Source organism: Prenolepis imparis, unplaced genomic scaffold, assembly GCF_030444845.1.
Source record: "Prenolepis imparis isolate NDT839.2.m4 unplaced genomic scaffold, iyPreImpa1.0 SCAF_12, whole genome shotgun sequence".
Classification (NCBI taxonomy): Eukaryota; Metazoa; Arthropoda; class Insecta; order Hymenoptera; family Formicidae; genus Prenolepis; species Prenolepis imparis.
The window spans coordinates 12,780,305-12,803,640 of record NW_028141170.1 but is presented as its reverse complement, the minus strand read 5'-3'; the positions used below and the strand labels follow the sequence as shown (position 1 = coordinate 12,803,640).

At 34.5% G+C, this 23,336-nt stretch overlaps 1 pseudogene; it reads left to right on the top strand.

Annotated features, from left to right (window-relative positions):
- Positions 1-4,776: 4,776 nt before the first annotated feature.
- On the top strand, positions 4,777-8,055 carry LOC145943952 (uncharacterized; annotated as a pseudogene).
- Positions 8,056-23,336: the final 15,281 nt, after the last annotated feature.

The window sequence follows — 23,336 nt, the reverse complement described above, 5'->3', positions numbered from 1 at the left end:
CTTTTGTTGAACATCCCTGCTACCGCTTCGCCCCTCCTCCACCCCTCCCTCCCCCAGCAACGGCGTAACAATGGGCTGTCTCTTCTCGCCGCGCACACTAGTTGGCCGATCTTTAACAATTAATTTATCATTAACTATTGCGAATTTCGCAAAATGGTACAGGACTTTTCTACTCGGTTTGACCCACTCTACCTGTCTACGAGAGGTGATTCGCGAGTCACCGGACACCCTGTATATATAAATTGTATTTTTCTTATAATAAATATTCTTATTTGTTATATTCGTAAAAACGCACGTCAGATCTTTCATATTCACGCGGTATCAGTAGTATGTATGTACCGCAGTAATCTGTCTGTGCAGTACGTTGATATGATCTACTGCGCGACTCGTCACTCACGTCGCGCGGTGCTATATGTACATACGCGTAACAACGAAGCAGCGTACACAAGAAGTCACGTTAGGACGTGTCGTTACCGTGTAAAGTGAAACGTGAAAAGTTTCTACATAATATATATTTATAATATATATTTAGTTTGTTTTTAGTTTTAGTATTTAGTATTAGTTTGTTGTCCACACAATGGGACAGAAATATAACGCAAAAAATTTGCCTCTTACTAAACGTAGAGTTTCTTTCAAGAAAGGCTGGATGCAAAGGTTAGTACATTTTTTTTAAATTACATGAGAAAATACAAATAAACATTTTCTACACATGCATACACACACGTATACACATATATACATACATATAAATATACATATCTATCTATCCATGTATCTATATCTCTCTCTTTCTCTCTCTCTCTCTCTCTCTTTCTCTCTCTCTCTCTCTCTCTCTCTCTCTCTCTCTCTCTGTCTGTCTGTCTCTCTCTCTCTGTCTTTCTCTCTCCTACATCCATGCATTCTCTACATGCATATATGTATATATATATATATATATATATATATATATATATATATATATATGAGTTAATATTTTATTTTATTTTATTTTTATATATTACATAAAATTTATAATCTAAAAATAATAAATTTTTTTATGGTTATAATTGATTATGAAGTTTCAAGTAGATAATTTATTGTTATAAATAAATGATATATATATAAAAGTATAGAAAAGATAATAATACAATTATTATTTTGACGAAGCAGAGCAGTAGTTGAATAAAATTATTGAAAGAGATAGATTTTATTTTAGATTATTTAGATATACAGGATGTTTCGATAAAAGTGGGCAATCTTTCATGGACATGTAGAACAAATAAAAACAATCCTCTAACATCCTATACATTTTTTTCTATAACGCATCTTTATGAAGATACTTGTTGAAAAGTATTTTTCAAAACTCTTATATCATTCTGTAGTATAATAATTATTTTTAGGTCTTGAAAATAGATTAAAGTTTTTGATATAAGTTTAGTATGTTCAGAAAATCCGCCCTTGGCTCTCCGATATGATATCAAGGAATTTATATATATATTGGCCTTTACATAAAAATAATACAATCTACAGAGTAATATAAGAATTATTTAGAAAAATACTTTCCAAATTCTTTAGACAAGTATTTCGATGCGTTATAGAAAAAAATTTTTTAGAAACTTATAGGATTATTTTTATCTGTTCTACATGTCCACTAGAGATGGCCCACTTTTATCGAAATGCCCTGTATATTGTGCGCATATATTAGATAAATATATATATATCAATTTTCTATATATACATATATATACATACACACACAATATTTATATAATATCTAAAATAAAATCTATCTTTTATGCAACTACTGCTCTCATCCATCAAAATAATAATTGTATAAATCATTTTTTTTTCTCTAAATCTAATACTATATAATTATTTATTTATAACAAGAAAATTAATAACTTTATAATCAATTATAATTATAAAAAAGATTTATATATTTTAAATTTATTTTAATTCTACTTTACAAAAAGAAATAAATTTTCAAGGAATATTTTAAATAATTTTACAATTAGGTCTTTTTATTTAATTATTTTATTTATTTTTAAAATTTCAAGCATTTTTTGGAAAAAGTCAATGATATTGTGATTGTGTGTGGGTTTTCTTACTGTAAAACCACAAATGTCGGTTCCTAAAATTTACGTAAATTCTCAGATTTACCAAAATGGTTTGTTCCAAAAATAAAAAACGGTCTTTACTAAAGTCTTACCAATCAATGTTATTTACCTAGTCTTGTAGTAAAAGTAATTTTGACAAGAAATAATGATAAAAAATGGAAAAAAATTTTAAATATATTTATTTTTCTTTCTGACTTACATAAAATTGAATGTTTTGAGTAATAATAATATATAAAAGCTTCTTTTCTTCAAAGTTATAAAAGAAAGTAGTAAAGCTTGTAATTCTGGTAATATGAAGAATTAGTGAGCCAAAGAACATTTCCTTTCTTTTAGTAAGTTTCTATTTTATTACAAAAAATTATAAAAAATGGTTTATATATTTAATTTTTTTCGTATTTTTTTTTCACTCAATCTATTTAATTTTATGCAAAGCAAAGAAAAATAAACCTATTCGGTATAAATTTTTATCCATTTTTTAGCATTATTTCCTGTAAAAATTAAATTTCGATTTTTTATTACAAGTGTAGGTAAATTCTTACATTTCTGAACAGTGACTGGTAAGACTTCAAAGTAAAGACTTTTTTATTTTTGGTTTTACAAAGTATTTTGGTAATTCTTAGGATTTATGTGTTAATTCTAGGAACCGACATTTGTGGTTTTATACAGTAAAGCACACACACACACACACATATATATATATAATTTTAAATCACCATATTTTGAATGGACTTTTTGCAGAAAATGCTTAAATTTTTAAAAATAATAAACAAATAAATGAATAAAAAGGCCTAATTGTAAAATTAAAATATCTGTTAAATTTAAAATATTTTGAAAATATATTTCTTTATATAACATACATATATATGTATATATAAGTAATTTCGAAAAAAATAAAAATTTTTAAAAATAAAGCAGTCTCTTGTTCATTTTTTAAAATAGTAATTAGTAGAAATAGTAGTAGTATAATAGTAGTTTAGTAATAGTAGTTTAAAGTAGCAGTAGTTATAAAAAAATATTTTATAGAGACGATTTATTCGTCTGCTAGTTGCTTCTAAAAATATCTTCTCCCAGAACGATTTGCATGTGCGTTCTAATTATTTAAAAAAAAATATTTATATACCAGAGACGATTTATTCGTCTGCTAGTTGCTTCTAAAAATATCTTCTCCCAGAACGATTTGCATGTGCGTTCTGGTTATTTAAAAAAAGATATTTATATACCAGAGACGATTTATTCGTCCGCTAGTTGCTTCTAAAAATATCTTCTCCCAGAACGATTTGCAGGTGCGTTCTGGTTATTAAAAAAAAGATATTTATATACCAGAGACGATTTATTCGTCTGCTAGTTGCTTCTAAAAATATCTTCTCCCAGAACGATTTGCAGGTGCGTTCTGATTATTTAAAAAAAGATATTTATATACCAGAGACGATTTATTCGTCTGCTAGTTGCTTCTAAAAATATCTTCTCCCAGAACGATTTGCAGGTGCGTTCTGGTTATTTAAAAAAAGATATTTATATACCAGAGACGATTTATTCGTCTGCTAGTTGCTTCTAAAAATATCTTCTCCCAGAACGATTTGCAGGTGCGTTCTGGTTATTTAAAAAGAGATATTTATATACCAGAGACTTCGTGAACTGGTTATTTTTCACATCAAATACACATTGGTTCATATGTGTCTTCTGATTCTTATAAAATATAAGACATTGATACTACATTATTTATTGTATGTATATAATGTAATATAGTTATTTTTAGTTAGATGTAGATTTCTAAACAAGAGACTGTATTTATTTTTCAGAAATTTTACTTTTTCTTTATTATATAAAATGATATAACTGACACACTTATTTTGAACAATATTAACATAATTTTTTTTGCAGGCGACGAATGCTGAACCTGATAAAGCGCCAAGAAGAAAATGACTCCAGGAATAGCACGTGTAAGGATACTAACAATGAATCCATCGATTTTCAGAAATCGGTGGAATTATTCTCCGATGCGATGGATTCGAACCAATCGTTAGTACCCACGATGCAATACCTGGAGTTAGATTCAAATACAGGTACGTGTAGTCAAAATGACTCCAGAAATAGCACGTTTAAAGATACTAACAATGAATCCATCGATTGTCAGAAATCGGTGGAATTATTATCCGATACGATGGATTCGAAAGTTAGTACCCAATCGTTAGTACCTACGATGCAATGTCTGGAGTCAAATTCAAATACAGATAAGTGTAGTCAAAATGTCGAACTGTGCGAAGATGACAATTATTTTGTTATCGAAAATGGCCCTCTGGATACGAATCGTATCCAGGAAAGCTTGCCTCAAGGCCGTCACATTGTCGACATTTCTCATATGTGCAATGAACTCCAGAGATCATTCAATAATCATATGAAAAGAATACAGGACCAATTTAAAGATTGGAAAGTGATAACGACTCAAATCAAAGGCCAAGAGGAAAATGTCGAACTTTGCGAAGATAACAATTATTTTGTTATCGAGAATAGCCCTGTAGATATAAATCGTATCCAGGAAAGCATGCCTCAAGGGCATCGCATTGTCGACATTTCTCATATGTGGAATGAACTTCAGAGGTCATTCAATAATCATATGAAAGGAATAGAGTGCCAATTTAAAGATTGGAAAGTCATGAAGACTCAAACCAAAGGACAAGAGGAAAATGTCGAACTTTGCGAAGATAACAATTATTTTGTTATCGAGAATAGCCCTCTGGATATAAATTGTATCCAGGAAAGCATGCCTCAAGGCCAAGAGGAAAATGTCGAACTTTGCGAAGATGACAATTATTTTGTTATCGAAAATGGCCCTCTGGATACGAATCGTATCCAGGAAAGCTTGCCTCAAGGCCGTCGCATTGTCGACATTTCTCATATGTGGAATGAAGTCCAGAGATCATTCAATAATCATATGAAAGGAATAGAGTGCCAATTTAGAGATTGGAAACTCATAAAAACTAGAACCGCAGAGTTGAAGACGCATTTTACTTTCAAGTGCCAAATGTGCAATACTGAAGCCACTATCTGCTCAGAACCCGAAGAGCCGGAAATATTAGATATTGGTATGGCTGCTGTAGCAGGAACTGTTACAGTAGGAATTGGCTATGCCCAGTTGAATGAGCAATGTGCAATCATGAATATTCCTTCCATGTCCGAGCCAAAGTACATAGAAAATAGAGAAAAATTAGTCGATGCTTTTGAAAAAACAGCCATGGAAAGTATGAAAATGGCTGGCGAAATTGAAAAGCAACTCGCTCTTGAGAGAAACGAAGTTATAAACGGTATTCCGTACATAACAGTTGTAGCGGATGGTAGTTGGATGAAGAGATCGTATGGCAGTGCCTACAATTCTCCTTCCGGTATCGGAGCTATAATTGGTTATCGTACGAAAAAGATTCTCTTCGTCGGTGTCCGCAATAAATTTTGCGCAATATGTGATATAGCAGAGCGAAAAGGTATAGAACCAAAAGCTCACAAATGTTATAAAAATTTTGATCGCAACGAAAGCTCCACAAGGATGGAGAGCGATGCCATCGCAGAAGGTTTCAAATGTAGCCTCGAAATGCATGAGCTGATTTTTAAAACAGTTATTGCCGATGGTGATAGTAGCGTTTATCAGGCTATTATTGATAATAGACCATATAATGAACATATGGTTACAGTAAAAAAAATAGAATGCACAAATCATTTACTTCGCAATTTGTGTAAAAAGCTCAAAGCGGTGGCAGAGACAACTCAGCCAAAAACGCAGAGGCAGCGTGGCTTTACAGAGTTGCGAAATGTTGTGAAAAACAACATTAAACATATTAGAAAAGAGGTAGAAAAGGCAGCCGAATTACGAAGAAAAGACCAACAAACACCTCAACATTATAAGGCTATGGAATTGCAAAAAGATATATTGAACATTCCTAGCCATGTTTTTGGCGAACATAAGCGATGCGAAGCACGCGGTCGTATATGCGAAGAGAAGGATAGTAAAACGAACAAAAATTATGTTGCACTTTTAAAAATACATGGTTTATATCAAAAGATAGAAAGCGCTATCACATATCTAAGCGGTTATTCCGACAGCTTATTGCTGAATTTAACCAATAATCCTGCAGAATCGTTTAATTCGATAATCTGCAAAGAAATTGGTGGAAAGCGCATTCATTTTGGTAAACGAGGCTCTTACAATGCCAGAGTTGCGGCAGCAGCTGTGCAATTTAATACGCAACAAGCCATTACAGAATTGCATAAGAGCATGAATAAAACTGTTCCGCCTATTGTTGAGAAACTAGAAAAACAACGACAAATAAAAGTTGCAAAAACCAGAGAATCTCGACAGGTGCAAGGCAGGCAAAAAAAATTTAAACAAGAGACAGGAACAGATCGTTATTATGGTCCGCAATCTCAAAAACCAGATCTTCCATCTGATGTATTTGAGCAACTTCGGCAAAATCATTTAGAAAAATTGTCCGAAAATGCGAGAAACTAGAAGAAAATTGAATTCGATACGAGAAGCCAAAGGGACTCGGAATTATGGTTATCATTGAGACGAGAAATGCTGACAGCATCCAATTTTGGACCTGTATGTCGCATGAGACCAACAACGTCTTGTGCAACAACAGTAAAAGCCATTTTATATCCTTCGTTCATTGATACCGCAGCCCTAAAATATGGTCGCGAGAACGAAGAAGTAGCAAGGAAAGAATTGGCTATAAAATTAAATAAAGAAATAAAACCTTGCGGATTATTTATCGATACTGAAAATCCGTGCTTGGGTGCTTCTCCTGACGGAATTATTGATGAAAATGGTCTAGTGGAAATAAAATGTCCTCTGTCAGCTGAGCATTTGACAGCAGAAATAGCTGTAGAGACATTGCCTTCTTTAAAAGGTATTTTTGATAAAAAAGATCCACATAAAATAAATCGAAATCATCGATATTTTTATCAAGTTCAAGGTCAGTTGAACATAACACAGCGAGAATATTGTATTTTTGCTGTTTGGACTCCACAAAGCATGAAAATATTGCGCATTGAGGCAGACAATTTTTTTTGGAGAAATCAAATGCTGCCTTTCTTAACACGCTTCTATAACGAATGCATGCTTCCAGAAATCTTGGACAGTCGTCACAATAGGCATATGCCAATCAGAAATCCAAGATACATTATAGAAGCTAAAGAAGAAGCAGCAAAAAAAATACTGACAAATCAAATAAAGAGACCAAATATAATAAAAAGCGAAAATGACATAGAAGAGAGCAAACGATTCAAACCGAACGTTTCGATGGAAGCAATAATGACTGATATTGCTGGTATTGCTCTAAATAAAGAGCAAGATGATGATTGTATTATTATAAGTTACTCACGTAACGAACAAGATATATCTGAAGACGATATAAAAAGAAATGAAAAAATTTTAAATACGTTTGCTCCTCTTTATTTGGTAAAAGATAACATCTTGGGTATGACAAGTCAATTAAACGATGAATCGTTGGATCTATTTTTGCGTATTATAAGAGAAACTTCTCATTTCGAAACGCAAAGTGTGCTACATATAGAATACCCTCACATGATTAAAGCTAGTCGTAGTGATAATAGCTTACAAATAATTGGAGGGAATTGTAGTAATCATTGGAGATGTATTTTCTTTGACGGCACCAAACTTCGCGTGTACGATAGTCTATCTGGCTGTACATACGATAAATTGGTAGCTAAAGAGAAAAATTATATACATCTTCGTTATCCAACAATAAGCTCGAGTGACATAATTTTTGAAAAGGTTCAAATACAACCTGATGGCGTATGTTGTGGAATTTATGCTGCAGCTTTCGCCACGACTGTAGCCTTAGGAGGCAATCCTTGTGAGGAAAAATATTCCAAAAATGTTAAATGTATGAGAGAACATTTTTATACAATTCTAGAAAGCAATAAACTCTCACCTTTTCCAAAATGATAAAAAAGTATAATTTTCTATTTAAAAAAATTTATTCTGGGAAGAATATAGATTTCAAAAATCTATATTCTACAATTGACCAGAAAAAGTTATATCAATCTCGATTGCAAATTATAATCGGAGAGACGAAACACATATATTGGTTGCGTTCTCACGAGAATGGACGGGAAGGGGTCCATTCTATATTTTATTCAGAATATTGTAAAAATACATTATTTTGTTGCAATCGAGACTGTATTGTAAAAATATGTATTGTAAAAATCTTTATTACAATCATAGTCGTCCTCAGGGAGGGGCAAAACGAGCACTTGCCCCCTCCCCTGGAAAATGGAAAAAAAACCTTTCTCAATTTACATCTACCTTGTCGCGGTGAGAAAGCTTTTACTAAAAGATGTAAAAAGTATACATTTTTTCTGGAAGTGATATGCCCCCCTCTGGAAAAAATTATGAACATTTATACGATTGCATATATATATATATATATTACGTATATATTGTATGTGTGTACATATACACACATAATATTAAAATACATTTTTATCTATTGATTATCCAAAATATGTAAGTATTATGCACACAAATCTGCATGCATCATATACATTTCTTATATTTATATGCACGTATGCATACATAAAACATCTATATATATATATATATATATATATATATATATACGTATTTTATTTGACATAGTGGATTATCATAAAAATAAATTTTATCATAAAAATAATAAATAAAACATTTTCGGGAAAATTGTTCTATATAAAAGTTGTAAAAGGTTTCGAAGGGAGACAATATATCGTGATTGTTCGGCGTTTTTCAAAGATAGAGTTCAACCTAGTTTTTTTTTAATGAACCTACCTTATTTTTATTATATAAATCGAATCGCAGTATTCACCATAAAAAGTAATAAAATGGCTAAAAAATGAAAACGTAACGAGATATTTTATAATTTATTTGATATAATTAAATAAATAATGAAATATATCTTATGAAATATTTATTTTTCGATAATCTTACCTCTATACTTATGCACAAAATAATGAGAGAAATAAACTGGTATAAAAGAACACGTAGTTGTTTTCAAGAAAACGTATGTAAATTAGCAGCTACATATTTTTGTCTTTGAAAACAACTATATGTTCTCTTTACACCATTTCTCTTTATTTTGTGCATAAGTATTGAGGTAAAATTATCAAAAAATTAATATTTTATGAGATATTTCATACTTCATAATATAATATTTCGTAACTTTTTTATTTTTTAGCTATTCTACTACTTTTTATGTTGAATGTTGCGAGAGTTCGATTTATATAATAAAAATAAAATAATTCCATAAAAAAATAACAAATATAATTGAAAAACACTACGCAAGAGCAATTTTCATGATATTATCCCCCTTCAAAATCTTACAATTTTTATATGAAACATTTTCCCAAAAATGTTTTATTTTTATGGTAATCCACTGTATCAAATAAAATTCATTGCATATATATGTATATGTATTATGTATGTATGCATACATGTATGTAAATATAAGAAATGTATATGACACATACAAATGTATATGCATAATACTATGGCTGAGTTTCGATATTCACTGCCAGTACTGAAAATCTATAGCGAGCGTAATGTAAACTATAGATTTTCAGTACTGACAGTGAATATCGAAACTTGGGGTATATATAACTGGATATTATAATGTAACTTTTTAGTAAATTACAATCAATCTAATACAATTCGGTTTTTTCCAATTTTCGATATAATCGACGATTATATAACATATATTATTTATATAAATATTATAAGCATATATATTTTTGAGCAAATAAGTAAATATTTATATATATGTAATCTATTCGCAATACACTCATACATATGAACAATTGTGTTCAAACATGTGATAGAGACCGACACACATATGATATACTGTTATCTATGCGCTTCGATACTCTGATACGCGTGCGAAGCGATAGAACAGTAAAAATATATGATGTCTAATTTCAACATATTGAACACAGTTTTTATTTGCTGTTTTATTGCTCTTTATGTATAACGCTGTCGGTAATGGCAGAACTAAAATTATCGACAATTTTTTTTTTATATTATTATCGACAATTATCAGCAATTATCGACAATTTTAGTTCCGCTCAGATGAGGGCGCAAACCCGTCGGAGTTCGGCCATCCGTTTAGGATCAGTACTCTGCGTTGATACCACTGCTTATAAACAAATAGATAAATATCCTTTTTTATTAATGAAAATTAAAGATAATAAACTTAAAAAAGAAAAAGAAAAAATATTCATTCACTTCTTTCACTGTATCCACATGGTTGTACTCTCTCGTCGTACCACTTTGCCGTAGTGAGAGGGCTCACCCGATACTTGTATCGGGTGCTAAGAGTGTACAGTTCCATCTTTGATGGAACAAGGGGATGCCAGCGGGTCCCATAGGGTCTTCTTCTTCGGAAGTTGGCTCACTGCTGGTAGAGGAAGGAAAACCTCGATAAAAATCCCGGAGAGGAGGCTCCGTCAGTCTGGTAAGACAATCTTCTAAGGGAAGGAAAACCCTGACAGAAAACCAATTCTTTGTTACAGATATAATGGACGCAACAAAGGAGAAGAACTCCCTGGGTTCGGATACCAGGGGCCGGCGGGGGGGGGGAATATCGTCCCGGTTTCCCCCTCGTCGTTATCGGACATCGGGCTATCCCTTGATTTGACGGCTGGGTCAAGGGAGGAAAGGATTACAGGGCCGGGGACCGATGGGAGGAATCGGCCGTTCTGGACTTTTGCGGGCAAAATATATCGCCTGACCGTGGAGGACGTTTATCAGGTTTGGATGGCTGGGAGACTAGCCTCTAAAGACTTCACCAAACTAGTCACGAGACTAGAACGGGAGTGCACGAATATGAACCGTGATAGTGAAGTGTTCGGTGAAATGGCGAACTTCAGGGAGTACTACATTCGGGCGAATGGCCAAGTGAATGTGGACTCTCCCTTGGGCTCTCCTCTCGGGCTTACCCCGACTGAGGAGGCGCCTGCGGGAGCCTTGAAAGGAGTTCTTGGTCTCCTGAGATGCTGCGTGGTGACGACGAAGACGAAGAGGACTCCGAAGCAGTGGATCCGTCCTTTGTCTCCTTGAGTGACACTTCACCTATGGAGGAGGAGGAGCCTGTTCGGATAGGGAAGGTGAAGCGGACGCCTAAAGGTGAGTCCACTTCTTTAATACTCAGAAAGCGAGGGCGCCCTTCAACAGCAGGGGACTACGTGGGTTTGGCCGCTGCTAAGGAACGCCTTAACGCGGCTAAAAGGGAGGCGATTCTTCTTGGGGATCTAGAGAGGATGCTGGACCCCAGTGTGGGCCCGGTTCTCTCAGAGGTGGGGAGGAGAAACTTGCCTTCTCGCGAGGCATTTCGTCAGGGCCTCGCGAATGTCTCCCCATCAGATCTGAGGAAGCTGGCCCAGAGATTTCTGGGCCAGATATATAAGGCGACGGAGGTAACGGGCGGAATGGAGGATGTGGTTGTCCGGGAACTGTTGATCTCGTCCACTAGATTGGATGAGATCTTCAGTCACATGGAGGAGCTCATGCGGACTTCGGCGGACTCAGAGTTGACGGGTCTGAGGTCCGAGAACGAGGGGTTGCGGAGGCGCATTGCGGGCCTGGAAGACGAAGTTGAGCGGTTCAAGGGAGAACTTGGGGCGTTGAGGGCCGCTCTTCCCTCTCTCGGGGAGGAATTTGATGCCCGCCTTTACTCGAAGGAGAATATCGCGGAGAAGGCGGAGGAGGCGGCCTCGACATCAAGGACATCAAGGAAGAGGCCTCCCGTATCCCCGGCGGAGAGGTCTCCTTCTGTCAAGAGGAATGATGGTTCGGGGGGTGGGGTGCTCCGAGAGATCGGGGCATCGCCCCCCTCTTCTTTCGTGGCGGAGATGTCGTCCCTGCTCGACCAACGTTTGGTTGATCTGAGGGGTGACATAGTTTCAGCGGTTTTGGTCGCTCTGCGGTCTTTGCCCGGGGGGCGTACTGGGGCCTCTCCTTCGGGAGGGACTTTTGAGTGTGCCCCCCTTTCAGGTGGAGTTGGCGGTGCTATGGCGCCAGTGGTTGCCCTTGTTCCTGGGGGCTCTGCGCTTTCCGTGAATGCGGAGGGGTGTGCGGATGCCGCCGGTACCGGGGGCACGAATTCAAGGAGGCAAGGAAGCGGCGAAGAAGACGGAAGAAAGCGCGCGTCCTTCAGGGGGTGGTGGTTCCGAGTTTGGGGCCTTCTCTTAAGACGGCGGTGATGCCACGTCTTCTGTCCATGGCTGCGGTTGCGATAACCGTGGCTGGTGATGGAGAGGATCGGCCCACCTACGCCTCGGTTTTGTCCGAGGCTAGGAATGGGATCGACCTGAAGGGGATGGGCATTAGCGATTTGAAGATGCGCCGAGCGGTTAACGGAGGTCTGTTGCTACAGATCCCCGGAAAGGACGCGCCTGCCAAGGCCGATCAGCTCGCTGGTCGGCTGAGGCAGGTATTTGGTGGTTCGCGTGGCGTTCGAGTGTCCCGACCGGCACGGACGGCGGAAGTACGCCTTAGGGGCTTCATGCTTCTTTCCTCGCGTGAGGAAATCCTTAGGGAGGTGGCCGACGTTGGCGGGTGTGATGTCGGGGACATACGGGCTGGTGAGATCCGGAGGTCGCCGAAGGCTGATGTCAGCACGATGTGGCTCCGCTGCCCCGCGGTGGTGGCGCGGAAGCTCGCGGTGGCGGGCAAGGTCTGGGTGGGCTGGGTGGCTCTGACGGTTGTTCCGTTGAGTCGTCGGCCCATCCAGTGTTTTAAATGCCTGGAGTTTGGGCATGCGGCCCTTAGGTGCAGTTCTCTCATTGATAGGGGGAACTGTTGTTATCGGTGCGGCAAGGTGGGGCATAGGGCTGCCGAGTGCACAGCGCCGTCCCGATGCGTCGCGTGTGCTGGTAGGGGTAAACCCGCCAACCACCGGTTGGGCTCGAGAGTGTGCGCCAAATTGGCTGCCCCCCCCGAGAAGGCATGATGAGGAGCGGATTGGCACCGCTTCTAAGAATCGGAGACAGGCCCCGGGACGCCCGGATGAAGAGTCCTGTGTAGGGCCTTCTACAGAGGGAGGCGAGGAGCCAGGGAATATGGAGGTGGACCCAGTTAACGTGGGTCTGCCTCCTTCCCCTATTCTTCGTTCGTAACGTTTGTCTACGTCTAATGTGGTTATGGGGGCTGCGGCTTATGTTGACCGGTTTCGGCCGGTCTGTATGGCTTGGTTACGCCCTCTGTTAGTTGGTCCTTATTGTATGTCGTTTTATTATTTAATGTGGATAAGGACTGCGGCCTGTCTGACTCGCCTCGACGAGTATGTTACGTCCTTTTAATGTTGTGGCATTTTAGTCTTTGTGGTTGGTCCTTCGGATCTTTAGTTGTTTCGGGAGCAGGGGTGATTGGTGTAAATACCGGTCACCTCTGTTTTCCATTATCTACGTGGAGGGGACATGGAGGATACGGCCACTCTGGTCGGCTCAGGCCGGCATGCGTGGTTTTCGGTTACGCCTCCATGTCACCATATGGTATTTGTAACACGTTTTACGTGTCCTGTGGTCTGTCTTATGTGTGGGGTCGAGTCTTTTTGGCTTGCCGTCCGGGAAGGCAGGGAAAGGGAGTGAGGGCTCCCGATCCCATTGCACGTCTACCGGGGACGAAGGGGGAGTGAACAAGGCAACAATTGTTCCTCCTCTCGCGCACTTCCGTTGGGGGGTCGCGGGCGTTGGCAGGGGACCCGAAAGTCCCTGCGGGTACGGGCGCGTACGCGCGCCAAGCCAAGGGGGACCACCTGAAGTTATGCGTTAGCGGTTCCGGGTGGTCCCCCGTCGCGCAAGGGGTTGCCGGTGAGGTTTAGCGGGTATTACTGGGTGCGACCCTTCTGGTCGTACCACGAGTCCCGCACTACCGTGGCTAGGTCTTCGGACCTTTTTCCCTCCCTCAAGGGGGCTGCAGTGTGCGTAAATGCATTCCTCATCGTGAAAAAAAAAAAAAAAAATCCACATGGTTGTATAGTACAATATAGTACAATATACTATTTAAGATAATGTATAAAATTATTTAAAATATTATTATTGAACATTGTTCCATTATTTTTACTTTTGATTTTATAGGCAACTGACAACACGAAACATTCTCTCGGCAAAAACAAATCTATGTTGGCTTTTTATAGTAATAATATATTTAATATAATATATATATTAATATATATATATATTAATTATATAATATACAGGGTGTCCCAGAATGATGGGGACTAAATTCGTGTGCAGGTAGAGCGGACCAAACTGTGAGTCGAAAAGTCCTCTACTATTTTGCAATTTTCGCAATAGTTAACGAGTAATTAATTATTAAAAATCGCCGTATTAGACCGGCCTACTGTCGAATGCAAGCGCGCGGCAAGATGCGATAGCCCAACTATCGAGGTTGCTAGGCGCGCGGAGAGTTGTTTATTACAAGCGGCAGCGGCTACGCGCGAGCGGCGCATAACGCTGGACTCCCGTTCTGATAATTGATGCTATAATAATTTTTTTTTTTTCAATGAAAATGAAATTTTCTAACGACATAGAATGAAAAACGGCATACATAATAGCAATCGGCGCGAATAGCAATTGCGATATAAGATTGCGAGCTAAAAAATATTAATTAATTAAATAATAAAATATTAATTAAAAAATATTAAAATTATTATTTTAAATAATATTTATTTTTCCTTCTGCAAGAAAATGATAGAGTGCTATCATTTCCACATCACCTTGCGGTAGATAGCATGGCGCATTTTTTTTATAGTGGTATCCCCAATAGGTCTAATCCACTTTTTTGCATTAAAATATTCTCATATTTTAAAGTTAATGCAAAAACTGTTCAAAGTGCCTTCCTCGTTCTCGTAAACAGAGTTCGGCGCTTCGAGTGATATTGCGCGTTGCGCGGTACGCCATTTCCGGCGTAATGGTATTGAAAGCTGCGAGAATTTCTTCTCGTACCTCAGCTTCTCTATCTTCACGCCTGTGCTCTACTAAATCTTTGATATAACCCGAAACGAAATAGTCGAGCACGTTAAGATCCGGCGACCGCGCCGGCCAAATGATTGGGCCACCTCGACCCATTCGCCTGTCCGGATATCGCGCGTTTAAAACATTTCGTGCTTGTCGCGAAAAATGCGCAGGAGCCCCATCATGTTGAAAAATGAGATTTTCCCGTTCGTGAAGGGGAACGTCTTCGAGAAGGTCGGGCAACTCATTTTCCAAGAAGCGCACGTAGATTTCTCCATTTAAACGTGGTGGAAGGATATAGGGACCGATCTGAAAATCACCGAAAGAGCGTGATTTGAAAAAAACTGGACAGAGACAGAATTTCTTAACTCATAAACTTACTACACGGAGAGAATTTTTTCTTAGAGTTTACCCTGAAAATCATGGTAATCGTGGGAGAATATGGTATGGAAAGAATTTTATGAGAATTTCTCTGATTAATATTTATCACAATAAAAATAATAATATCTATCACAATAAAAATAATAATATCTATCACAATAAAAATAATAATATCTATCACAATAAAATATAAAACATGTTTGATTAATTTTATTAAACTACATGGTAAAATTATTCAAATATGTTTTATATTTTAACGTCTCATTTTCAACAATTGAGAGCTGAAGATCGCTCAATTGTTATCGTCTTCAAGGAGTTATTTATCGCTCCACGACTCTACGTGCCCAGCGTCCGACGTGCGTGCATTCTCGTGAGTTTACGAAATTACGATATTACAAAAAATTGTAAGGAGATGTATACCGCTGCAGAATATACGGATATGTTAATTACATATGGAATGGCTGGAGAAAATGTGCGTGCCGCCGTCCAACTTTACGCAGAACGATTCCCCGAGCGTCAACGACATCCCGGCTATAATGTATTTTTGAGATGTATCCGACATGCCAGGGAGACAGGATCTCTTTTACCAAATTTTCGACATGCTGGCGTACCATTACAACGCCGCGTAATCGACGAAGAGAGAATCCTGAAAGCATTCCCCGAGTAGAAAAATTTTCGGGAAAAACTTTTCACTTTCCAGAAGCCAGTCAGTTTTTACTGGCTAGGATTATTTAGACAGTAACTGTTCAAAAACTGACCAAATAAATACTGACTATTGTTTCATGGCCAGTTACTGACCACAAACTAGGCTTGAAAAATGATGGGTAAATATTGGGCAATTTCTGTTTAGAAAAAACTCTGAAAATACTGAGCATAGTTTCTTGGCTAGTTCTTGGTTAGAAACTAAACATGAAAAATGATTGGTAAATTTTGGATAGTTTCTGCCCAACAAAAACTCTGAAAAAACTGGGCATAATTTTTTGGCTAGTTTTTAATCAGAAATTAGATATGAAAAATGATAGGTAAATATTAGGCTGTCCAGTAAAAACTCGAAAAATAATGACCTGTGTTTCTTGATCAGTTTCTGACCAGAAACTGGCAAATAAAAATTTTACAACAACAGAGGAGAAAGTGGAATGTAAATATAATGAATAATAAGTAACAGGTTTTTACATTTTTTTTTTTATTTTTAATGTTTTTTGATTGCAGATATGACATTGATTTTAAAAAAATTAAATAACTTAGAATATTGCATAAAAGCATTGCAAAAATCTAATAAAGATATAAATGACAAATTGGATGAAATATTAACAAATAATATAAATACTCCAAGTAGAAATGCAATTCGTAAGGACATTAAATTACCTTTTGAGACCACAGAATTCTTTAAATTTTCAAAATTATTGGAAGAAAAACAGAATTATCGAGACTTCTTTGTAAGTATAATTCATTGCATATTATATTATTATTATTATTATTACATATTATTATATTTAAATAATAATTAGATACTTAAAAAGTCGCTAGTAAAATTTTAAAATAGGAACGAAGTATAAAGTCGACCCAACTAGCCAAAATTATATTTATTTAAAAAACACACAACGTTTCGACCATATGGATGTGGTCCTTATCAAGTGTAATACTGAAACAATACAGTTTTAAATCATAAGTGTGAGACGGTTTGATATGTCAAAAGTTAGAGATTTTTTACATACTTCATTAGTAGAGGTGCAGCCAAATTAACGATAACGTCAACTTTTCCATAATATAGTTACAACATATTTAAATAAACATAACATAAATTCAATTTTGTCAAAACATTTGAAAGAGAGAAAAAAAGAGAAAACGATCCTATCGTTATGATGATTCGTCAAAAACTAAATATATAAAGCCAAATATTATACGACCTTTATAATTTTATCATAAATGTTATTGAGATTCTCAGTGTCTTTATGTAGGTTAATTGTATTGCTAACTTTTTTGATAAAAAACATCTCTGCGATTTCTCTCTTTCTAACATGTTTTTCGCTGTGCAATATAACGGGTGATGTCCAATCAAAATCGTGTCCATATGTTAGTCTATGTTTACTTATAACAGAATGATTTGTCGCATGTAATTTTATATTGTTACAGTGTTCTTTTACACGAGTGCGCATATGTCTCTTTGTTTGCCCGATATATGAGGCATTACAATTATTACAATTAATTTTGTATACAACATTAGTTCTATCATTGTTGGGCAATGAATCTTTGCCTCGTTTTATTAATGTGTCCAATTTATTGGCTATTTTATAGACGACATTAGCGCCGGCATTTTTTAGCGAACGACCAATGCTCTCACTCACATCTTTGACATACGGCAACGAAATGTAAGGAGAAATTTTTGAACGCCCATCATACGCTTCAAATGTACTGTTATCATCAGTACGATTTTTTAGAAAACTAATTCTTCTATCTGTATGTTTTTTGATGATGCGCATTGGAAAGCAATTATTCAGTAAAATTTCCTGCACTGTATCAATATTTTTACTATGGAATTTTTTGTCTGATAATAGAATAGCGTGATCTATGAGGTTGTAAATAGTATTGATTTTGTATTTCAACGGATGGTTAGAAAGAAAGTTTAAATACCTTCCAGACCATGTCGGTTTTTTATACCAATCAGTAATAAGTATATTATTGCTCCGTATGACGCTCGTATTCAAAAAATTAATCGAAGAGTTAATTTCAACTTCGTATGTGAATTTCAACCGTTGATGATAGTTGTTTTGACAAAATTGAATTTATGTTATGTTTATTTAAATATGTTGTAACTATATTATGGAAAAGTTGACGTTATCGTTAATTTGGCTGCACCTCTACTAATGAAGTATGTAAAAAATCTCTAACTTTTGACATATCAAACCGTCTCACACTTATGATTTAAAACTGTATTGTTTCAGTATTACACTTGATAAGGACCACATCCATATGGTCGAAACGTTGTGTGTTTTTTAAATAAATATAATTTTGGCTAGTTGGGTCGACTTTACTTCGTTCCTATTATTATATTTGTTGCATATTATTTATTTTCAGGTTAAAAAATCGATTAGTATCTTAATCAACAAAAATTTGAATACGTCGAGGAATATATATCTAAAAAAATAATTAAAGAAGAAATTATTAAATAATTTAAGAAAAAAATAATCAAATTAAACGAAAAAAAAAAAAAACCGTTCAAAAATGGATAAGCGTTTATTAGCAGCAAGAGAACGAAAAAGAAAATATAAATGTATAAAAGCAGCTGTCAGAAAAGATATGCATACCTTATACAGTACATGTAAGCATATTCTAACATTTAATTTTTAATTTGTATAAATTAAAAATAATATAAATTAATAATAATATTAATAATATATATGTATACATATAAAGTTAATATTAAAAAAGTTAATTAATTAAATTACTTAAATTAATTTAAATTAATTAAAAAATTAATTTATTAATTTTAATTGTAATTAATTATTATAATTATTAATATAAATTTTTTATTTACAAGTTATGCTAAACTATAATTAAAATATTTTTGTACATTATAATTTATTATGATATTTCTTTTCTCTCTCTAGTACAGAATAAACGTTTAAAATATAGTGAAAAACAATATGATACAATAGATATAAAAAAAAGAGAAGAAAGTAAAAATCAATTAATACAAAGTAAGAATTGTAACATCATCTCCCTGAAGAAATTTTACAAGACAATATAAATACGAATGCAAATGAAGAACTTAATGAAGTGTATATATTAGATATTTCTGATTCGAACAATGACATGCACGTACAACAAATACCACGGACACCTACAGATAAATACCATGAAGCGGAGAAAATAAAAGAAGATTTTTATAAAGTAAAAGATATTAACGATATACGTGAGTGGGCTATAAAATGTAATATAAATCAAAATAATTTAGAAGAACTGTTAAATATTTTACGTCGTAATAGTTACCCTAATTTGCCCAAATGTGCAAAGACATTTTTAAATACTAATCAGGCTTCTTACAATATACAACTAATGAACGGAATAGATGGAACAGCCGGAGAATTTGTTTATTTTGGGATAGAAAAATGGATTTCTAAATATTTTCTTTCTGATTTTCATTCTTCGTCAGATATCGTTTTAATGTTGATGGAATGACATTGTTTAATTCTAGTTCAAAACAATTTTGGCCTATTTTATGCAAAGTAATTTGTGAATCTAATATGTATAGTCCGTTCTGCGTTGCAATTTATAATGGAAATAGCAAGCCTGCAAATAATAATGCATTTTTTAAAGAATTTATACAAGAAATTAATGTATTGTTGTCAAAAGAATTAATAATTAATGGAAAAAAATTTAACTTAAAAATTCACAGTTTTATCTGTGATACACCAGCACGAAAATTTTTGAAATCAACTATAGGGCATGATGGATATGGTGCTTGTGAACGATGCGAAATATATGGTATTAGTGTTTCCGGAAAAAAAAAGAAAAAGATAGTATATCCACGCGATAAATATTGCGAGAAAAGAACAAACATATCATTTCGTAATCAATATCAATCATGTCATCATACAGGACAGTCACCATTACTAAACATTGAACCACCAATAAACATGATAAATTTATTTCCACTTGAATATATGCATTTGGCTTGTTTAGGAATAATGAAAAAATTATATTTAGATATTTGGTATTTTGGTAATACAGACACAAAATTGAAACCATCTTATCGTCGCGTATTAGATAAAAGAATTGTTTGTATAAAACAATGGACACCGTGTGAATTCCAACGCAAGCCTCGTAAACCAGTCGCTCAATTAAAAGCTTCAGAATTAAGATTTATTTTATTATATATTGGTCCCGTATTATTCAAGAAAATTCTCAATATTCAAATATATAAACACTATTGCTTATTACATGCTGCTTTTAGAATATTATGCAGTTCACATTTTATTAATATATTTATTAATGAAGCTCGAAAATATTTAGATAGTTTTTTTGACATAATGTCACTTCTTTATGGTAATACTTCTCTTAGCATTAATGTACATAATTTAATTCATGTTGTTGATGATGTAGAATTTTTTAATTGCACATTAGATAAAATATCAGCTTTTCCTTACGAAAATATGTTAGGTAAAATTAGAAAAATGATCCGAACAGGTAATCATCCTTTATCACAAGTATGTCGACGTCTTTATGAAATTGATAATATTCCAAAACCATGTCCAAATTTTAATCAAATCTCAATTTTGAAACAGAAAAATAGTTTGAATAATAAGCCAATAATACTTAAAGTAAATTATAAAGGATTTAAATTAAGCACAAAAAAACCTAATAATATTGTATTATTAAAAAATGATTTAATAATACAAATAACGGACATTATATGTAATGATTTAGTACAAAATGATGACGATGCTTACGAAATTAAAGGATATGTTTAGCAGAAAACAAGACCTATGTATACATATCCACTAATATCAAATAATTTACATGAATGGAAATTAGCACCAAAAGTGTCTTCCACATTAATTTCTTGTAGTATGTGTGACATTTATAAGAAAATTGTTGTAATTTCAATAATTAATAACAAAAATGACAAAGAAATCGAGGAATTTTATGCTTCAGCATTATTACATGCCGAAGAATATTAATTGCAATCAAATAATGTATTTAATATTGTATTACATATACATATAAAATAATAATTAATTATAGTTAAATAATAGTTAATTATAGTTAATTTAATTTATAATTTAATAATAATATAATAATTAATAATATAATTTATAATTTGATTATTTTCTTCATTATAATAACAGTTAGTTTAATAGAAAAATAATAGGTAATTATATAGTTAATTTAATTTATAATTCAATAATAATAATATAATAATAATTATAATTTGTAATTTAATTATTTAATTATTTTAATATTAATTGCAATCAAATATTGTATTTAATATTGTATTACATATACATATATATTAAATATTGTATTATATATATGTATGAAATATTGTATTTATATGTATTAAAAAGTAAAAATTATGAAAAAATAAAATAAAGATTAAAAATTATAAAATTTTAATATAAATTATTACTTAGAATTAGTCAGAAACTATCTAGAAAACGATAAAATAACTAGTTATAATTAGTTAAAAACTGATCACAAACTGATAAAAAATTGCTTATAAAATAGTCAAAGATTGCTGAGAAAATGGACAGAAACTGATAAAAAACTAGCCAAAAAATTATCAGAAACTGGTTAGAAACTGACTAGTGTAGTTTTACTGTCTAGTTATTGGCGAACCAAGCGTCGCCCAAACCTGTCAGTTTCTGGCCAGTTTGACTGGCCAAAAACTAGCTAGTAACCAGAATTCCTGGCCAGTTATTGGCTAGAAACTGGATGAATTTCTACTCGGGTCGAGGAAAACCCGGAACAGTGTGCGATGTGTCGCTCGTATGCTAGGTCTCTCTCGAAGCAGCGTACATCGCGTTCTACGTCAGAACGGATTACACCCGTTTCATTATCAGCGGGTGCAGCAACTTCTGATGAGAGATGAAGAGCAGCGCATCTACTATTGTGAAGGTATTTTTAATATATGTATTTATTTAAGGTTTACGCTGCTTTTAACAAGTATTAATTATCGGCGAAATAAACAGGGTTCCTCGCGCAGTGTCGGCGGAACACCCTTTTCCCCGACCGCATCCTGTGGACGGACGAAGCGACCTTCACACCGAACGGCGTATTTAACTCCCATAATTTTTTATCATGGAAAGAAGAAAACCCGCACGCCATTCGCCAAGGCTCATTCCAACATCGCTGGTCGATTAATGTTTGGGCAGGAATAAAAGCGAACCGAATTGTAAGTACACAGAGAGAATTTTTTCTTAGAATTTACCCTGAAAATCATGGTCCCGAGTAGAAAAATTTTCGGGAAAAACTTTTCACTTTCCAGAAACCAGTCAGTTTTTACTGGCTAGGATTAGTTAGACAGTAACTGTTCAAAAACTGACCAAATAAATACTGACTATTGTTTCATGGCCAGTTACTGACCATAAACTAGGCTTGAAAAATGATGGGTAAATATTGGGCAATTTCTGTTTAGAAAAAACTCTGAAAATACTGAGCATAGTTTCTTGGCTAGTTCTTGGTTAGAAACTAAACATGAAAAATGATTGGTAAATTTTGGATAGTTTCTGCCCAACAAAAACTCTGAAAATACTGAGCATAGTTTCTTGGCTAGTTCTTGGTTAGAAACTAAACATGAAAAATGATTGGTAAATTTTGGATAGTTTCTGCCCAACAAAAACTCTGAAAAAACTGGGCATAATTTTTTGGCTAGTTTTTAATCAGAAATTAGATATGAAAAATGATAGATAAATATTAGGCAGTTTCTGTCCAGTAAAAACTCGAAAAATAATGACCTGTGTTTCTTGATCAGTTTCTGACCAGAAACTGGCAAATAAAAATAGTAAGTAAATGTTGGGCAGTTTCTGCCCAGAAAAAAATTGGAAAACACTGGCCAGTGTTTCTTGGCCATTTCCTGATTAGAAACAAGAAAAAAATATGATAATAAATTTTGATAAGAAAGATTTATAATGATAAAAGCAGAAAATATAAGTTTAAGTAATAGATGTTTAGATTTTTTTTCAATATTAATCTTCCGTCTCATATAGGTTTTTAAGACATAAAAGTACTAAAGAGAGGTTTGCTCCGAGTAAATAAGTTATACATATTTTTGAAAATTGTATACATATATATAATTGCATTTATTTGTCTCAAATATTAAGGGAACAATAATATTAGAAACAATTATAATAAATAATA